We start from the raw sequence: 21,369 nt of genomic DNA, 5'->3' as shown, positions 1-21,369 counted from the left end.
ACAGTTGTTCATCAATAATTCTCAATCCTCCTTTAATTAGACACTTAATTGTCTCATTAACTTCATCACTGTCTGAGTGTTCAGCCCTCTGTAGTGAGGACACTAGTTAGGATTTTGCTCTGGAATTTAAGGCTTACGTGTGTTCGAATGAAACATACAGACTATGGGATGTTTTTAACAGAAATATTCTGGAAACTGAATTTACGAATGTAAAATGTTAAAAACAGCAGATTACTGGCAACCACTGCTGCCAGTATTTTGACATACATTTAACAGATATTTTACACAATAAGAGTTTGTTAATTAACACTCTGGGTGTTAAAAATTTTAACACTTTCAAAAATGTTATTTTAACACTTATAGTGGTTCCCATATAAACACTGAGGGAGTGTTAATTTTAACTCTAAGGTAGTTAAATCTACCAAATCTAAAATTTGCAGTGTGAGATCGATAAAAAATACAGACTGTTGAATGTGTTTTTAACATAAATATTCTGTAAACTGAATTTATGAATGTTAAAAACAGCAGATTACTGGCAACCACAGCTGCTGGTATTTTTACGTAAAATCTAAAAATAAAAAAAGAAAAAAGAAAAACAGCTAAACAGTTTTTGTGTTCCCATTGTGGAGAATAATAGCGTCTCTGTTCAAGTCCAAGATGAACTGAGAGTATTTGATGTTATGCTGCATCTTCTTTTGTTTAAAGGTAGCTGTGTAGTTACTAATGCAGTCAAAATCTGTTTGCTAATTGCAATCACACATGAAAACATTATTGCATCTAAAGACTTTACATTTTTGTGCACTAAGCTATAATTTTGTAAACTGAACATTGTGTTAGTTTATGAAATATGATTATTTTTTGTAAATTTATACAGTTATATAAAACTTCCATGTTTTTCACAGAAAGATTCTGGCAACCACAGCTGCTGGTATTTTTTCGGAAATTTTACAGATATTTTACACAATAAGAGTTTGCTAATTAACACTCTCTTGGTGTTGACAATGTTAACACTTTCAAAAGTGTTATTTTTAACACTTATAGTGGTTCCCATATAAACTCTGAGGGAGTGTTAATTTTAACTCTAAGGTAGTTAAATCTACTATCTAAAATTTGCTGTGTGGTTGTGGCAGTAATGCACCTTCCAAGTTGAGTTCCTGACAGGCAATAAATCAGGAAGAAGAAGAAAGGGAAGAAGAACTGAAAGAGTCAAAGAGCTCAGATTGTGTTTCTTCTGGACAAGAGTGTCTGCACTTTTGCATGTAAGTTTGATACTTCTACCATTACGCTTATTTGTGGAAATGATGAAGGGATTTTAAACGTGTAAGTGTGATTTGATTTAAATGTTTGTCTGATGCTGATGCTCAAACACTGTCTCAAAGCCTCAAACACTGTTTAATCATGGTGTAAAAACACGGTAATTTCAACACTGTGTCTGAACACTTTATTTCTTAATGTTATGAAAGTGTTTTTAATCATTAATATCATGTTCACTCCATAAATCAGCACAAAATATAACTTTAAATCAACATTTATGAAATTGAAAGAAAAGTTCAACCAGCCCTAACAGTTAAACAGGAAGAAAAACTGCTGATGTTCCTTAAAATGTATTTAACTCTTTAATGTCAGTAGACATTTTTACTACCAACTGACAAACTAAATATATAAATGAGTAATTGGCTTAACCTGATCTTATCTTAATAAACTACATATCATACATCAAATGTGAAATATGAGGTGTCAGAGTTCTTTATAGATCCGTGTAACGCTTTGCAGTGCTTTGTTTAATTCACATGGTCAAAATTAAACAAATGAAAAATGCATCTCAAACTTTCATTTTCCATTTTTTCTGAGTACTTCAACATGGATAATTGTCACTCGGTTTAATTTTTAATTCCACAAGTTTGTGTTGTTGCATTTGAATCTGATCTCAGAACAAACTTTAAATAATGACACATTATTGTGATTTTCCATTTTACTTTTCTGCTCTCGTAGACGGGCCATACCATTGCCGTTGGAAGGGTATGGACTTCTGGATTAGTGCGCAAACCAGCAGATACCATAGTAAAATAACACACTGTCGTGTTATTTTTTAGATTCAAGCTTTTGCATTGATTTTGTGTGTAATCTACTCGCGCGAATACTTAATTCATGCTGATAGTGTAAATCCAGCATAAGACCAGTCACCAGCAGAAAAAGAATCAATCTGACAATGAAATATGATGACATTTCTAATGTCACTCATACACACATAACATGTAGCAGGGTGTCCGCGGGGTCTTAAAAAGTATTGAAAGTTAATCAATTTAGAGGAATTTAAGTGCCTTAAAAGTACTATATATGCTATTTTGCAAGGTATTACATTTTGTATAATTTTGAATGATGTAATGGATGGTTGTATGGGAGTGACTGAACTTAATCTGCGAATATTAAGATGTATTTAATGAGATAGATAAAATAATCCTGCTGCTGTTTTCACTCTTCTCTGCTTTGTTTAGAGTGTTTGTGATGGATGTTTTTCACTGAACTCATGATGTACAGCTTCCTTTAGAAACGAAAGTGATAGTGCTGAGTTGTTGTGTCTCCATTTTAAACATAATCCATCATTTACAACGCAGAACAGCTTTAAATCTTTAATGTCTTGGAAAAAACATGTAAGGTTTAATAAACTGAATGAATGATTATATTTTAATCCTAATCAAATAGAGGATGGCTGTGATTCTTCATTTGTTTACTAGCGATGAAAATAGAGGTAAAGTTGGTTTTATATTCACACATTCGTTCATTTAGAAGTCTCTATATTGTTTACCATGTTACTTTGAATATTCGATCTGAATTAGCATGCAAGTATGACTTGAAAACAACATTAACACTGTTAATTTGACTGTGAACAATGTTGTACTTTGATAGTCATTGGCTGCTAATATGAATTCACTATTTAGAGTTTAGAAATAATACTTTTTATGAAATTATATTATTAAGGGGAAAGTCGGAATGTGTGAATATAAAACCAACTTTACCTCTATGTGATTGACTTCTGGATTTCAGTGATTTGAGTGTCTCAGCTGCTGATCTTTGAATTATGAAGGCTGAATTATGAAGGCTGATCAATGACTGAAGTCTCTATATTGTTTACCATGTTACTTTAAATATTCGATCGGAATTAGCATGCAAGTGTGACTTGAAAACAACATTAACACTGTTTATTTCACTGTGAACAATGTTGTACTTTGATAGTCATTGAGTGCTAATATGATTTCGCTATTTAGAGTTTGCAAATACTTTTATGAAATTATATTATTAAGGGGAAAGTCTGAATGTGCGATTATGAAACCAACTTTACCTCTATACTGGACATTTGTTATTGTTCTTCACCTTCTTCTAGGGTTTCTGCTGGAGATCAAACTCTTCAGATCCATGATGGAGAACAAATACACTTCTAGAGATCAGGATTTGTTTACAGGATGCAGGTATTAAACCTACACTTGACATTCTATATTATTATTTTTTACAAGATATTATATTTACTCTCTGTTGTGCTTTTAATCGATCAGAATATTTAACACACACAAGTTTTTCTACAATAGTTATGAAAAGTTTCATTAAGTGCTGTTTAAACAGTGTTTTAAAGGGTCACGAAACACCAAAACACATTTTTTGAGCTGTTGACAGTCGTGTATGTGTCCCACACTGCTAAAAACACTATTAGGACACCTATATTTCACTAAAAAGTGTAAATTGGTTGTTTTTGCGTTATTTCAAGCAAATTTGTACTTCCTGTTTGAAACGAATTTTTGAAGCTGCGTCACGGTCATGACATAATAGCGTGTATTCCAGCGTGCAGACTGGGTGTCTGTGCCAGAGTGAGTCTTATTACGTCTTACTGTGTGTTGCATTAATGCATGAGTAAGGCTTGGGTCAAACCAATCAGCACGCTCTATTGTGCAACTTCATCAATATTCATTATTGTCACCGTGTTTACACCACAAAGACGCCACGTTGTGTTGGCAAAACAAGCGTGAAGTGTTGCTTTTATAGTTTGCTGCCATTAAGTTTCATTTTCATTTTCTCTCTGTGAGAGCTCATCTGGATCACGTGTGGATTAACAGTGTACGCGACGCTCGACAACAATAACTTACGTGTCTAAGGAGGATTATTGTTTACCTGAGAGCTGTTCTCATCTGCAAACGCTGAGATCCAGATTCGCTTGTAGTATTCTTTTCATAAAGACGCGGCTCTAGTTGCTGGTGATTGTCCTGTCTCTACAGATTTGGTAAGTGAGCGACCAGTGCTCTTTGTTTATTCAGTTTGTTCGTATCAAATTAAGTTAACTATTGCACTGAGTGCAGAAATGTTAGCACCGCATTTTGTTAGCACCGCATCTCGTTTGTCGCGAGGGGCATGAATGAATTCCCTGAATGAAAGAGCCAAACTGCAGTTAAAGTCCACCATTTAATATTTTGGCAAATAATTCGACTACAGATGTCCATGTAGGTTAAACACCATCACTTTCTCATGTGTGTGTATTTTGACTGAAACTCGCGCGTGCCCAAATAGACACTCCCACACCATCCCACTTTAGTTCCTCCGACACTCCCCCCTAAACAGAGCTGGACACGCCCACTTTTCTGACTTTTTCCAAAGTAGAGGTGTGAAAACACCCTGCTGAAATGAGGGGGTTTCATGGCCCTTTAATGATAAATGTTGAGTAAATCTGCTGTGTTGACCCCAGTGTGTGCAGCGCTTAACTTTAATCTTCTCTGTTTTAGTTCAGTTCATCAGAAGAGAGCAGAAGCAGAGTCCAGCTGTGTGTCTATGAAGAGTGACTGGTCTATGGAGCAACCAATAAAATTCAAGAGTGGAAACACAGGACCTGCTGTCAGGTAGATCATCTCTTTAATATCTGCAACTGATGAGTATTTTTATAATAAATGAATCAAGTAATTAGTGTTGTGGATCTGTTGGGTTTCAGATGTTAGATGTTGTATCTGAGCTCTGCAGGATAGTGCTTGAAGATCTCCGCTTTACACTTCAGGCCACAATTGATGGTGTTAACAAACCAATCAGCGCTTTATTAATAGTTAGTGAGGTAGAAGGTGGGTTTAGGTTTTGGGTAGGGTTGGGGATACACAATATGATCATACTGTATGACTACTAATGAGCAGTTCATATGTTCACATTACACAGATAATAAGCCGGTAGTTAATAGTATGAATTGTGAGCTAAACTAAAGTGTTCCCAATCTCCTGCCATAAAGGGCTTTTCCTGCACACTTTCCCCTGCTGTTTCTGTGCTGTACTGATCAGCCATTCCTCTGATCTAAGTCTGTTTTCTCTGAAGCGCAGTCATCATCATGTTGTGTTGGCCTTATAGATGCTGCTAATCAACATATTTGGTTTTCTATAATTGATATTTCTCGAGTTCCCCTTCGGTTGGGGAACTTCAGTGCCATAGAGTGGATTGATTGAAATCCACGAAATGGGGGGATTCGGTTTAGAAGCCACTTGTCTGAAAAAGTATTGAACGGGCCAATGAATGCAATGAATTGGCAGCGTAAGTTTGCACAGGTGTACTTCATTGCCAATTATCCCAGCATAGAAGCACACCTGGAGCGAGCAAACGCCATCCTTTTCGCTTCAGAGACTTTCTGATCGAGTCGATGAGGGTTCCTCCTGCTGTGACCAGCGATTCTGAGCGAACGAGAGCATTCTCCCGGTCCAGAGTGTGTACACGCAGCGGCAGACGGTCGAGCTGGGTTTCTCCCTTGCCTGGCGTTCTTTGGGTCCGGTCCTCCAGAGCGGTGCGCATAAAGTTGCAAACTTCACAGAAAGAGCAACACAGTCGTGCAGCACGTCCTTTTCAGGACGGCGCTCCGACTGTGCGTTTTTGGATGCGGTGGTTTCCTGTCCTCGGATGATGGGCACGGGCACTGCGTTACATGTCTGGGGGGTCCAGCATGTTAATGCGCTGCTCGCGGGCAGTTCATGTCGTCATTGCGATGCCATGACTGTTGCGCAGTAAAGATCGCCGCTAGCCTTTGCAAAAGGGCGAACCACCCCAGTTGTCCCCTGCTCTGCAGCGGGCACTCGGGCAGATCTGAGGGTTTCAGCGAGAGATAATCCGTCGCCCACGGGCCTGCGGACCTCCCGCTCCTCTAAGCGCTCCATCCAAGCTTCGGGCGGGGGAAGCGATCCGTCTAACAGATGGTAGCCCTTACGCCCGATGACACCGGAGACCAGACGTCCACCGCGGCATCGGAGGGTGGGCTTTCATTGTCCGATGATGATCCAGACCCGCTCGCCCCCTTCGGGCTGATGAGCGCTGTCACTACGAATCCTGAAACGGACATGTTAGCCGTGCTTTCCCGGGCTGCTTCGGCCGTGGGTTGGAGATGGTTTATCCCCCAGCTCCGCGGCCGGACCGACTAGAGGGGCGTTCCCTTCTTCCCGGAGGTGCACAGTAGGCTCACGCGGTCTTGAAAAGCTGCGTGTGCGTTGGGGAGGACGATGTCCACATTAGTGATCCAGGAGCGCCACCCCTGGCTGATATGCGCGAAGTCGACAAAGTCTGCTTTCTTGACTTTCCCCATATCCCAAGCCATGTTCGGCGACACCGTCTGAATTCACCCAGGAATTCAAGGCGGTGAGAGAGCAGTTGATGGGTGATGTCTTACCGGCGGTCCCTAGCCCGCTCCGCCCGCCGTGCCATCCATACCTGCTCCTCGCCGAAGGCGCCCGCCTACGAGAGCTGCTCCGCCCCCGCACACGCCTCTGGCGAAGCGTGCACGTCGGGCACCTCGGAAGCAGGCAGCCCCCCTGCCCAGAACGCCGCTAAGTCTGGCAACGGACCGCGAAGCGTCCCTGGGACAGGCCATCTGGAGAAGAGGGAACTTGCTCTTTCCCCGCTGGAGGGCGGGGCCCCATTTCCAACGGCACTTTTTTACTGCCATGAAAACATTATGAAAGGGCACTTTTCCACTTCCCCAGATGTGACAGCTTGAAATCTGCCAGTCTGGGACACTATGCTTTCTAGCTTGCAGATTCGGTGCGTTTCGCCAGTGGCTCACGAGCGCTGGGAGGACGGTCTCCTTTCTCCCACCCCTCGAGCCTCCCCTCCGGAGCTCGGGTGCGGAGTGAGAGCAAATATCTCACCTCAAGCTCCAGCTGCCCCACTGCTGGTACGTCAGCGATTGTAGCGATGAGTCCATTAGCGAGAGCTCTGCCTGCCTGGTTTGCGCGGGCCAGCTCTTCGCGGTGGCTCATACGCACAATCAGACTCGGCTATGCGATTCAGTTGGCGAAACGGCCCCCCAAGTCACGGGTGTGTATTCACCAGGGTCAGCCCCCTGTCCGCCCCTGTCTTGCGAGAGGAGATTGCTGTCCTCCTGGCGAAGGATGCAATCGAGCCGCTCCCTCCAGCCGAGATGGAGAGCGGGTTTTACAGCCCACACTTCATCGTGCCCAAAAAGAGCGGTGGGTCACAGCCAATCCTAGATCTGCGCGTTTTGAACCGCTGTCTGCACAAGCTGCCGTTCAGAATGCTCACGCAGAAGCGCATCCTCCGATGCATTCGTCCTCTGGGTTGGTCTGCAGCATTAGACCTGATAAATGCGTATTTCCATGTCTCCACTCTTCCTCGCCACCGTCAGTTTCTGCGGTTTGCGCTTGAAGGTCGAGCTTGGCAGTACAAAGCCCTCCCCTTCGGGCTCTCTCTGTCTCCGCGGGTCCTCACCAAGCCCGCGGAGGGTGCCTTAGCGCCCCTTTGGCTCGCGGGCATCTGCATACTCAATTTCTTGACGACTGGCTGATTTTTGCCCTCTCTCGGAGCAATTGACTATGCACAGAGACAAAGTGCTCCGGCACTTCCACCTGTTGGGGTTTCAGGTCAACCGAAAAAAGAGCAAACTCGCAACCGTGCAGAGGATCTCTTCTCTCGGGCTGGAGCTGGACTCGGTCACCATGGCAGCGCGCCTCTCCGGAGAGCACGCTCAGCTGATGCTGTACTGTCTGAGAGAGCTCGACAGTAAAATAGTGGTCCCACTGAAACTATTTCAGAGGCTCCTGGGGCATATGGCATCCGCAGCCGATTCATGCCGCTCGGATTACTCTATATGAGACCACTTCAGCACTGGCTTCATGATCGAGTCCCCAGACGCGCATGGCAAGCGCGCACACCGAGTCTCTGTTACTGCGATGTGTCGCCGCGCCCTCAGCCCTTGGAGCAACCCCTCGTTCCTACAGGCCTGGTGTCTCTAGAACAGGCGTCCAGTCTTGTTGTCGTTTCAGCAGACGCTTCCAACACGGGCTGGGGGGCTGTGCGTTGCGGGCATGCGGCTGCGGACCTGTGGAAAGGTACCCAGTTGCATTGGCATATCGCCTGGAGCTGTTGGCAGTGTTCCTCGCTCTCCACCGTTTTTTTTCCGGTGCTGGAGCGGCAACACATGCTGGTCAGGACGGACAGTACGGCGGCGGTGGCGTATATCAGCCGTATGGGGGGTATGCGCTCTCGCCGCATGTCTCAGCTCGCCCGCCGTCTGCTCCTCTGGAGTCATCCGCGGCTGAAATTGCTGCACGCCATTCATATTCAGGCAAGCTCAACCGTGCAGCCGATGCGCTCTCAAGGAAGCCTTATGTCCTGGAGAATGGAGAGTCCACCCCGAGTCTGTTCAGCTGATATGGGTGCGATTCGGGGAAGCCCAGATCGTTCTGTTGCTTCCCCCGAGATCGCTCATTGCCAGTTGTTCTTTCCCTGACCGAGTGCTCTTGGCACGGATGCACTGGCTTACAGCTGGCCTCGGGGCATGCGCAAATACGCGTTTCCCCAAGTGAGCCTGCTCGCGCAGTTACTGTGCAAGGTCAGGGAGGACGAGGAACAGGTTGCTGGTTGCGCCCCTCTGGCTCAACCGGACCTGGATGTCAGAGCTCTCCCTCGCGATAGCCCTCCCCTGGCAGTCCCTTCGAGAGAGCACCTACTCTCTCAGGGACAGGGCACTATCTGGCACCCTCGCCGATCTTGATAGGTCCTTAGACGCGAGGAAGACTTAGGTAACCTCCGATTGCGGTGGCTAATACCGTCACTCGGGCTAGAGCCCCCTCCCCGAGCGCGCCTATGCCCTGAAGTGGAGTCTATTCCCTGAATGGTGTGTCTAAGACCCCCGTAATTTGCCAGATCAGCGTTGTGCTTTCTTAACGCCGAGAAAAGCTGGAGAGCAGGCTGTCGCCCTCCACACTCAAGGCTACGTGGCTGCCATCTCCGCTCTCATGTCGCGGTGGCTGGCAGTACCGTGGGAATGCATAACCTCATCATCCGGTTCCTCAGGGGAGCTAAGCGAATTAATCCACCCCGCCCCCTCTCATGCCCTCTTAGGATCTCGCCCTCGCTACACAAGCCGCATCAGATCCCTTCGATCCTCGACTCAGTATCTTTCTGTCCCTGAAGACAGCTCTGCTGGTCGCGTTGATATCGATTAGAGGGTCGGGGACCCGGAGGCATTTTTCGGTCAGTGACTCGTGCCTGTAATTGGGCTGGCTTTCTCTCACGTCCTGAGACCCCGCCCGCGATATGTGCCCAAGGTTCCTACCACTCCGTTTTAATACGAGGTAGTGAGCCTGCAAGCGCTGCCCTCGGAGGAGGCAGACCCAGCCCTTCTTTATTGTCCAGTTCGCGTTTTGCGTATTATCCGGACCGCACTCAGAGTTTAGAGCATCTGAGCAGCTCTTCGTCTGTTATGGCGGTCGGCAGCAGGGAAGTGCCGTACCGAAATAAGTTCCCACTAGATTGTGGATGCCTTCTTTCGCTATCAGAGCCGAGGTGAGCCGCGTCCCCCGAGAGTGCGTGTGCACTCCACTCGGAGCTTCGCATCCTCTCGAGCACGCGCACGCGGTGCCTCTCTAACAGACATCTGTAGAGCTGCGGGCTGGGTGACACCCAACACATTTGCAAGGTTTTACATTCTGCGAGTGGAGCTGGTTTCCTCAAGGGTATTAGGTAACCCTTGGTGATTGAGGAAACAATTCGGTAGGGTGTTGAAACACGCTTGCTGCGCCATTCTCCCTAACACGGAGGTACGTGCGCCTTTTTATCTGTCAGTAAAGTTCCCCGTCAGGTGAGCCCTGCAGATTCCTCCGTGGCCCCCAGCACTGACTCAGCGGAGGAGTCACCTGCTGGCCCACTATGTTGTAGGTCTGCCTGCTGGTCAGCCCGCGTTTTGGGTAAAGGTGCCTGCTATGCGTGATCCCCACTAGGTGATCCCATATGCTTATTCCGCCACGGTTAAGCCCCCCCCCCCCCCCCCCCCCCCCCATGGGCGGACCCGTGTCTTCCCTCTCCGCTAACCACTCTTTTGCTATGCGTACTCCCCCTTTTTAGGGCTAGTCCATATGTAAATTCTGCCATCTATCCCCCCTTGGGTAACGAATGGCCTCCGCAGCGTCCTCCCTATCGGGATTGCACGCTTCCCAACGTACTGTCGTATTTTCCTAGAATTATCTAGATGCTCACGACTTCCAAAAAAATATATCTAAATCCGTAAGACTTCTGTTGAAGTAGGATAAATTAGGGCCAGGGACACGTTGGAGGACTGCGCCTCCCATGATGTGGGTGCGTCACGCTTGCTTGACTATCCCCTCATCGGGGGCGTTGGTAAGGTGCTGTCATTATGGCGCTTTCCATATTTCTCCCATTTCGTGGATTTCAATCAATCCACTCTATGGCACTGAAGTTCCCCAACCGAAGGGGAACGTTCGAGGTTACAGAAGTAACCCTTCGTTCCCCGCCATAATGACTGTCCCTTAGCTGTTTGAAAGTCTCTTCAGCTTAAAAGGATGGCGTTTGCTCGCTCCAGGTGTGCTTATATGCTGGGATAATTGGCAATGAAGTACACCTGTGCAAGCTTACTGTTACGGCTCAGTATCTGTGCCTTTGTTTGTTTGTATTTTTTTTTCTCTCTCCCTCCTTCTCTACCTATCATTTTCTTTAGGTCCGCCCAGCTCATCTGCCTATTGGCTAAGCAAGATGCCAGTCATCATTACCATTTGCAATGACATCATCATTGACCAATCACAAACAGACTTCCCCACTTTAAAAGGAAGCCGGTGCCGTTGAAAGCTAGCTTGCTTTTGGATGCTCACTGTTGTGTGTTTGCTATGTTGGTTGACTGTGTGTTTTGCTGGATAGCTGGATTATGTGATAGTTTCTTGTGCTATGTGTGTTATAATCATTTGTGCTGAAATCAATCTTTAAAAGAGTTCTAATTGTGTTTTCCCTCTGATTACCAGATATACGACATCCATGGGATTCGAGGAACAGGGTAGATGTCACGTGACCTACATGTTGCTACACGTAGGAGATACCAATGTATTATACACACTAGTTTAGAAGTGTGCGCCACTAATTGTAAGTTTTGTTTACGTTTGTGTTTAGAAGTGTAGTTTAGATAGGGCGTGAAAACGCTGAAGACTTTTCTTTCTCTTTCTTTTATTAGATAGTATAGAGATTGTGGTTTCTAGTTAGAGCTGTGTTTTGTTATATTATTTTCTTTTCTTTGGCGCCACTTTTGTTCCTCCCCTTTAGTACAACCATTTATTTATTCTTGTTTTCTTTATTTTGTATATACTTTGTTTATCAGTTATCCACTTTGTAAAATAAAAACTTATTTTGGCATAATTTGGTTGTTTGTCTGGTCCATTGCCGCCACCATTCATAAAGAGTCATAAGTTTTAAATGTTGCTTTAACCCTAGTGTTTCCATCTTAATTAACCGTAACATTTAATTGGGGGCTCGTCCGGGATCTCTAAACACTAATTTGACATGCTTTAGAGAATTTTAGAGACCGGAAGTTATGATTATTTGTGTTTGGTGGTGACAATTGTGATAGAGTGAGTAGTGCGTATATTTCAGGCAGAGAAAAATCGTAATACTAGTTTGCCTTATCTAGGTAATGGAGGTGTTTAGTGTACAAAACTTTATAAAAAACCCAACAGTAGAGCAGATTAGCAGATGCAGAAAGCAGGACTTGTTGCTGGTGGCTGACCACTACCAGATTGAAGTAAGTAAACACAGTCGTAAGGCAGAATTAAGGGATTGCATACTAGAGAATTTGTATGAAAAAAATGTGCTACCAGTGGAAAAGGTGAGTGAGAATGTTGATAAAGTAATTCTTGATGACGTGGCGGTCGAACATCTTAGTGTGGGTGCTGAGGAGGATCTGCAGGGTCAAGCTAAGGTCGATGCGGAGGCAAAGGCTGGATTGCCACCCTTTGAGCCATTCTCCCCAATGTCCTCTGTTTCAAGGAGTGATGCGAGACTGAAAGTCCGTTTGGCACGCTTGCAACTGGAAGCTCATGATAAAGAGCAAGCTAGGCAGGCTGAAGTTAATTTGCGTTTGGAAATACGCAAACTTGAGATTGAGGCTGAAATGCAGATCAAGCTACGGGAACTAGATCTGGAGGCGATGAAGATTTCCTCCTGTTCTGCTCCACCGTCTAACTCGACCCCTGCCACTGCCTTGCCCCCCCCCCCTGCCACTGATGTTTCAACTCCGACTGATACTGCTCCACATGCCTTTGACATTGGTAAGCACATTGTTTTGGTACCACAATTCAGAGAATCAGAAGTAGATTCATACTTTACTGCATTTGAGAGAATAGCTACTTCTTTGCACTGGCCTAAGGATGTTTGGTCATTGTTATTGCAATGTAAATTGCTTGGTAAAGCTCAGGAGGTATGCTCAACTTTATCTTTAGAAGATAGTCTAAAGTATGACTGTGTGAAGTCTGCAATTCTAAGAGCTTATGAGCTAGTTCCAGAAGCTTACAGACAGCATTTTAGAGGTTGAAGAAAGAATGGTACACAGACTTTTGTTGAATTTGCGCAAGAGAAAAGGCTACAATTTGATAAATGGTGCACAGCTAACAAAGTGGATGATATGGAGTCACTGCAAGAACTAATGTTGTTAGAGGAGTTTAAAAATTGCTTGCCTGACCGTGTTGTTGTGTACTTGAATGAACAGAAAGTTAATTCTCTTTCACATGCAGCTGTTTTGGCTGATGAGTTCATTTTAACACACAAAAATGTCTTTGCACCTGTGCATTCAGACAAATCAGATTGCTCAATCTCAACCTAGTCGTTCTAAAAAGAGCACCGTTCCTGAGGAACGCGCCTGTTTTTATTGTCGAAAACAAGGTCATGTCATTTCCGATTGCTTGGTTTTAAAAAGAAAACAACAATCACAAGTTAAAAGCGTAGGGTTTTTAAACACTCACACTGCTTTTAAGATTCCTGACAATAACAAAAACAATGACATTGATGACAAGTACAAACCTTTCATTTTAGAAGGATTTATTTCCTTATCAGAAAATGGTGATGAAAGGGTGAAAGTGAAAATACTTAGGGACACTGGTGCGCTGCAGTCTTTTATTGTAGCAGACAAACTACAGTTCTCTGGCGACACTTACTGTGGATCTAATGTAATAGTTCAAGGAATTGAGATGACTTGTATTACAACTTGTATTACCGCTGCATCGTATACACTTAACAAGTGATTTGTGTACAGGATTTGTTCGAGTTGCAGTACGGTCGTCACTACCTGTAAAAGGCATTGACTTCATCCTTGGCAATGATTTGGCTGGAGGAAAGGTAACGCCTGTGTTGGAGGTTCTAGATAAGCCAGATGTGAGTATCCAATTAGACTCTTGTTCAGATCCAGAAATTTTTCCCGCATGCGCAGTCACACGCGCACAGTCACGCAAGATGGGAAATGTAGTTGAATTGGCTGACTCATTTTTCTCTCCTCTCTTGGCTGGTGAAAATTTCACTATTGAGGATTCATTGAAAAATACGGCAGGAAAGGCTGATGTTGATGTGACTGACAACAATCTGTTACAGTTACCTGTGTCTCGTGAGAGAATTACTGTGGCTCAAAAAGAAGACCAGTCTCTTGTGTCACTTATTAATGCTGCTGTTTCAGGTGTTGAGAACAAAAAGGCGAAGAGTAAATTTTTCATGGACAAAGTTATTGATGCGAAAATGGTCTCCGAGTGCGGATGATGATCTGGAGTGGGATGCAGTGTATCAAATTGTTGTTCCGACTCCTTACCGACAGCATGTGTTATATCTTGCACATGATCATCAGTTTGCTGGTCATTTAGGGATCACAAAAACTTACGATAGGATTCTAAGGCACTTCTTTTGGCCTGGTTTAAAGAAAGATGTGGTGAAGTATTGTCGCGCTTGCCACACATGCCAAGTAGTAGGGAAGCCGAATCAAACAATTCCACCTGCTCCCTTGATTCCTATTACAGTAGTGAGCGAACCATTTCAGCACATACTTGTGGATTGTGTTGGACCGTTGCCTAAGACAAGGTCAGGTAATCAGTTTTTGCTTACAATAATGTGTGTTGCAACTAGATTTCCAGAGGCTATACCTCTTAGAAAAATCACAGCACCTGTAATCATCAAAGCATTAATCAAGTTTTTCTCTACCTTTGGTTTACCTCAGGTTATCCAGACTGATCAGGGAACAAATTTTCTCTCCAAACTTTTTGAACAGACTTTACAGTCACTTGAGATCACACATCGAGTGTCAAGCGCATACCATCCTGAAAGCCAGGGTGCACTTGAACGCTTCCATCAGACGTTAAAGTCTATGTTGCGAAAATACTGTCTGAGTACAACGAAAGATTGGGATGAAGGTGTTCCTCTGATGTTGTTCGCTACTCGAGAAACGGTACAAGAATCTCTTGGATTCAGTCCTGCCGAATTGGTTTTTGCTCATCAGGTAAGAGGTCCTTTAAAAGTCTTGAAAGAACGAATGCAATCGGTTGATTTCAGTGCAGAAACAAACATACTAGATAATGTCAGTGAATTTTGTGAACGCTTACACACTGCGTGTACCCTTGCTAAAGATGCACTAACTACTGCACAGAAAGGCATGAAACGTAAATATGATAAGAAAGCGGTTGTACGATCATTCACTGCAGGTGATAAAGTGCTAGTACTCCTACCGGTGTCTGGCTCTTCACTTTCGGCACGTTTTTCAGGTCCCTACGTAGTTCAAAAGAAAATCAGCGAAACAGATTACATTATTCTTACGCCTGATCGGAAACGTAAAACTCGTGTGAGTCACATAAATATGCTTAAAGCGTATCATGCAAAAGAGACATTCGGAAAAGACTCATTTGTGTCAAACACTGAACCTGCTGTTCCTACTATTACAGTCACGCAGTCATCTTTTGAAGAGAATCGGGATGCTGATGATGATGTAGTACTTCGTCACACTCAACAATGTGTGAGGCTGAAAAATTCAGAGATTTTAAGTGATCTCAATTCATATCGGAAGCATCTGTCTTGTGACCAGAGAAAAGATATTATTGCTTTAATATCTCAATTCAATGGTGTGTTTCACGATGTTCCAACACAAACAAATGTGTTGAAACATGATATTGATGTGGGTACAGCCCATCCTATTAAGCAGCATGCTTATCGTTCAAACATGAATAAACGATCACTGATGCGCAAGGAAGTAAACTACTTGTTAGAGAATAATTTGGCAAAACCTAGTCATAGTCCGTGGAGTTCGCCATGTCTGTTAGTACCAAAACCTGATGGTACGTACAGATTTTGTACAGATTATAGAAAGGTTAACTCTGTTACTGTTGCGGATAGTTACCCGTTACCACGAATGGAAGATTGTGTAGACAATGTCGGTACAGCACGTTTTGTTACAAAATTGGACATGCTCAAAGGCTACTGGCAAATTCCTCTTACTGACAAAGCTTCAGATATTTCTGCATTTGTTACACCTGACTCGTTTGCACAATATACATCTATGGCCTTTGGACTTCGAAATGCACCCGCAACATTTCAACGTCTTGTAAACTTAGTTCTAGGTGATTTACCAAATTGTAGTGCTTACCTTGATGATGTGGTAGTCTATTCCATGACTTGGCGTGAACACATTTCGTTGTTGAAAGCAGTTTTTACAAGACTGTTAAAGGCATCTCTTACACTGAACTTGGCCAAGTGCGAATTTGGTCAAGCCACAGTAACATATCTTGGAAAGGAGGTTGGACAGGGAAAAGTACGTCCAGTAGAAGCTAAAGTGGTTGCTATATCGCAATTTCCAGTTCCTACCACTCGCCGAGAACTGCGACGGTTCTTGGGAATGGCTGGGTACTATCGAAATTTCTGCAAGAATTTTTCTACAGTAGTTAACCCTTTAACGTCTTTGCTTAGTCCCTCTACACCATACGCTTGGTCTGATGCTTGTCAAAATGCTTTTGACTGTGTGAAAACTCTGTTATGTAGCACACCTGTTCTTTCTGCTCCAGATTTCGCTGCACCATTTAAACTAGAAATTGATGCTAGTGCTGTTGGTACTGGTGCTGTACTGATCCAAGAGGATGGAAATGGCATAGATCATCCGATAAGTTACTTTTCTCGAAAGTTTAATAAGCATCAGCTTAATTACTCTACTATTGAGAAAGAAACTCTTGCTTTGTTGTTCGCCTTACAACATTTTGAAGTTTATGTTGGCTCCAGTAACTTGCCTGTGCTTGTATATACAGATTACAATCCCCTTGTGTTCTTATCGAGGATGTACAATCACAATCAACGTTTGATGAGATGGTCTTTATTAGTGCAGAACTATAACTTGGAGATTTGTCATAAGAAAGGCATTGACAACGTCATGGCAGACGCCCTTTCTAGAGTGTAAAGTCTCGAACTTTACGTTACAAACGGGGTTTGTTTTTAAGTGCCAGGGTGTTACGGCTCAGTATCTGTGCCTGTGTTTGTTTGTATTTTTTTTTTCTCTCTCCCTCCTTCTCAACCTATCATTTTCTTTAGGTCCGCCCAGCTCATCTGCCTATTGGCTAAGCAAGATGCCAGTCATCATTACCATTTGCAATGACATCATCATTGACCAATCACAAACAGACTTCCCCACTTTAAAAGGAAGCCGGTGCCGTTGAAAGCTAGCTTGCTTTTTGCATGCTCACTGTTGTGTGTTTGCTATGTTGGTTGACTGTGTGTTTTGCTGGATAGCTGGATTATGTGATAGTTTCTTGTGCTATGTGTGTTATAATCATTTGTGCTGAAATCAATCTTTAAAAGAGTTCTAATTGTGTTTTCCCTCTGATTACCAGATATACGACATCCATGGGATTCGAGGAACAGGGTAGATGTCACGTGACCTACATGTTGCTACACGTAGGAGATACCAATGTATTATACACACTAGTTTAGAAGTGTGCGCCACTAATTGTAAGTTTTGTTTACGTTTGTGTTTAGAAGTGTAGTTTAGATAGGGCGTGAAAACGCTGAAGACTTTTCTTTCTCTTTCTTTTATTAGATAGTATAGAGATTGTGGTTTCTAGTTAGAGCTGTGTTTTGTTATATTATTTTCTTTTCTTTGGCGCCACTTTTGTTCCTCCCCTTTAGTACAACCATTTATTTATTCTTGTTTTCTTTATTTTGTATATACTTTGTTTATCAGTTATCCACTTTGTAAAATAAACACTTATTTTGGCATAATTTGGTTGTTTGTCTGGTCCATTGCCACCACCATTCATAAAGAGTCATAAGTTTTAAATGTTGCTTTAACCCTAGTGTTTCCATCTTAATTAACCGCAACACTTACGCTGCCAATTCATTGCATTCATTGGCCCGTTCAATACTCTTTCAGACAAGTGGCTTTTGAACCGAATCCTCCCATTTCGTGGATTTCAATCAATCCACTCTATGGCACTTCCGAAGGGTTACTTCTGTAACCTCGAACGTTCTCCTGCTCATTCAGTCATGATAGATGATGGTAAATGAACTTGTCTTGCTGTCCTCAAAGTCTGGACTGGAGCTCTGCAGACAAACCCCCAAAGAGTGACCTGAAGACTGAGTGATGAGGAGGAGGATAAGGGGAGCTGCTGGAGGCGGGAATAACGGTCAGCTGACACAGTGCAGTTTATACTGCTGCTTATATAGTCATGCGATGATGACTGACACACCTAAATGATTAAGCTCCTCCCACACCTACACTGTGGACTTCATTCAGTGATTTGATGATTAGTTTCTGCTCTAATCTGCTCTAATAGTGCTGCATTTCTGTTGGGCTTTCTCTACTAGAAATGAGCCTTGATCTGTGTTTGCTGATATTTTCCACATTCAGACAGTTTCTGTTCAATGATTAATATCAGGTTTGTGCAGTGTGTGCAGCGCTCAACTTTAATCTTCTGTTTTAGTTCAGTTCATCAGAAGAGAGCAGAAGCAGAGCCCAGCTGTGTGTCTATGAAGAGTGACGCGTCTATGGAGCCACCAATAAAATTTAAGAGTGGAAACACACGACCTGCTGTCAGGTAGATCATCTCTACACACACATGATCACACTGCAGCATTTATATGATCCTGTGTTTCTGGAAGATCAGACATTTACAAGTATTACATTTACAGGAGACTTTAAAACTAAATGTCCACACACTAACATCTGATCATTAGTGAAGTACTAATAAAGCATTAATACTCAAACTGTTAGAGTTAGTAGAGTGAGTTTACAGGATTTTACAATAGTCAGCAAAGTGTGGATAATCAAGAGAAAGATTTTAGACGAGATGAATGAACAAATTCTGTGAGACAAACACACCACACAGTCTTTATTGTAACTGAGGCCAGCGAGTAAGTGTTGTGCAGGTAAACCTCACTCCTCTGACCTCTAAAGGTGCTCTAGTGACAGACGCTAGAGGCCATGGTCTTTAGCCTCCTTTGTAGAGCAACCGACTCCCATGCGGAAGGTCGCCGGTTGGATCCCAGCTCTGAACGGGTTGGGTGGTGTAGTACCGGCAGTGTTACACTTGTGCTCTCTCACATTTTCATCCTAAAAATATTTTAAATGTCTTCAGTGAGCATCCAGCATCATTGTGAATAAAGGATATCAAATGATTGAAGTGTTACATTTAATAAATGACAAGTACTACTAAATGTTTACAGCATTTTGAGCAGTAGAAGTGATCAGTGTGTGGTGTTTAAATTAAATCTGATTAAATATGTGTGTTGTTTCTCAGCTGGTGCAGAGAAAACACACATGGCTTCACTAGAGGATCTTTACACTCGCACTCACTGATTCTTTGTGTTGTTGTTGTTGTTCCTGCAGTGTGTATAGAGATGATCAGACTGGACACCTGCAGCAGGATTCACTCCAACCAGAACATGATGAACTCCAGAGAGTCAAAGAGCAGCACAAAACCAGCATGAAGAACAAGTATGAGAGATTATTTGAGGGAATCAACCGTGGAGAGACTCAAACCCTCCTGAACAGGATCTACACACAGCTCTACATCATAGAAGGAGAGAGTGAAGGAGTGAATGAAGAACATGAGGTTATACAGATGGAGAAAAGAGCCAGAACAAAACCCTCACAACACACTCCAGTCTACTGCAATGACATCTTTAAAGCCTCAGCTGGAGCAGGACATGAGGAGAAGATCAAGAAGGAGAAAGCCCAGATCAAGACTGTTCTCACTAAAGGCATCGCTGGAATCGGGAAAACCGTCTCTGTGCAGAAGTTCATTCTGGACTGGGCCGAGGGAAAAGACAATCAGGATGTAGATTTCATGTTTGTGCTTCCATTTCGAGAGCTGAACTTGATCAGAGATCATCAGTACAGTCTTCACAGCCTTCTGCTGGACTTTCATCCTGAACTTGAAGATCTGGAGCCCAAGATTTATGAGCAGTGTAGAGTTGTGTTCATCTTTGATGGTCTGGATGAAAGCAGAATCACACTCAACTTTTCAGATGAGGAGAAAGTTTGTGCTGTGACTGAATCTTCATCAGTGGCTGTGTTGATGTGGAGCCTCCTGAAAGGAGATCTGCTTCCCTCTGCTCTCATCTGGATCACCTCCAGACCAGCAGCAGCCCATCAGATCCCCTCCAGATACATCAAGCGTCTGACAGAAATTCAGGGATTCACTGAGCCTCAGAAGGAGGAATATTTCAGGAAGAGAATCAGCGACGAGCATCAAGCCAGCAGAATCATCTCCCATATCAGAAGAGCAAGAAGCCTCCAGATCATGTGCCACATACCCGTCTTCTGCTGGATCTCCTCCACTGTGCTTCAGAAGCTCCTGGAAGAAGATGTGAGTGCAGAAATCCCTCAAACTCTGACTGAGATGTACATCCACTTCCTGCTGATTCAGATCAACATGAGGAAGCAGAAGTATGAAGAGAGAGATCCAGAGAAACTCCTGCAGTCCAACAGAGGAGTGATCCTCAAACTTGCTGAAGTGGCTTTCAGACAGCTGATGGAGGGCAATGTGATGTTCTATGAGGAGGACCTGATTGAGAGCGGCATAGACGTCACTGACGCCTCAGTGTATTCTGGGATCTGCACTGAGATCTTCAAGGAGGAATCTGTGATTCATCAGAGGAAAGTCTACAGCTTCATCCATCTCAGCTTTCAGGAGTTTCTGGCTGCTTTCTTTGTGTTTTACTGCCATTTAACAAAGAAGAGAAAACCGCTGAGGGTGATTTGTGACAGAGGATATTCATATAATCAATATCTACAGTCCAGCTCTAAGAAATATCTGTATGATCTGCTCAGTTCAGCAGTAGATAAAGCTGTCAGGAGTAGTAATGGTCATCTGGATCTGTTCCTGCGGTTCCTGCTGGGCGTCTCACTGGAGTCCAATCAGAGACTCTTCCAGGATCTGCTGACACACACAGGGGAGAGCTCAGAGAACATCAGGAGAATCACACAGTACATTAAAAACAAGATCAAGAGAGATGACCGTCTCTCAGCTGAAAGATCCATCAATCTGTTCCTCTGTCTGCTGGAGGTGAAAGATCAGACTCTGGCCAGAGAGATTCAGGAGTTTGTGAAATCAGACAAACACTCAGAGGAGAAACTCTCCTGCTCACTGCTCAACAATCTCCTACATAATTGAGATGTCAGAGGAGCCGCTGGATGAGTTAGACTTTAATAAATTCAACACATCAGATGAGGGAAGACGGAGACTGATAGCAGCTGTGAGAAACTGCAGAAGAGCTCTGTGAGTATTTATTGATTGATCACAGAAGACACACATAAGTCTGCACTGAAGACTCAGATCAGTTTAGTGAATCACTGCCCTGCTTTAACAGAAAATCTTTAGCTGGCCATCTCCCCTGTGAGATCGCTGATACACCATATTACTGCATGGGGACGCGGCGGCAGTGTTCTGTTTCCTTATTTGCTCATTTATTTCATCATTTCTAAACGTATTTAACAAACTTTTCTTGACTTTTTACTCACACAAACAACATTTGTACTTGTTTAATAATCTACTTCATTTGCTTTACAGTTTATCCTGGAAAAGAACTCAAATCCCTGTAAATCCTTGTGCTCCTCCA

At 43.7% G+C, this 21,369-nt stretch overlaps 2 protein-coding genes and 1 pseudogene across 2 annotated transcripts in view; all 3 read left to right on the top strand.

The window, feature by feature from the left end:
* The window catches only part of LOC137491248 (uncharacterized), a 697,259-nt gene that overhangs the window by 223,190 nt on the left and 452,700 nt on the right, over positions 1-21,369 (top strand). The gene's annotated exons all lie outside the window — the stretch shown is intronic.
* Positions 1-21,369, top strand: part of LOC108182277 (uncharacterized) — a 257,835-nt gene that overhangs the window by 199,819 nt on the left and 36,647 nt on the right. The window lies entirely within an intron of this gene.
* LOC108183870 (protein NLRC3-like) lies at positions 229-21,048 on the top strand (annotated as a pseudogene).

The sequence above is a fragment of the Danio rerio genome, chromosome 4, assembly GCF_049306965.1.
Source record: "Danio rerio strain Tuebingen ecotype United States chromosome 4, GRCz12tu, whole genome shotgun sequence".
Classification (NCBI taxonomy): domain Eukaryota; kingdom Metazoa; phylum Chordata; class Actinopteri; order Cypriniformes; family Danionidae; genus Danio; species Danio rerio.
Note: the sequence above shows the minus strand (reverse complement) of the source record. Positions and strands in the feature narration are given on the sequence as shown.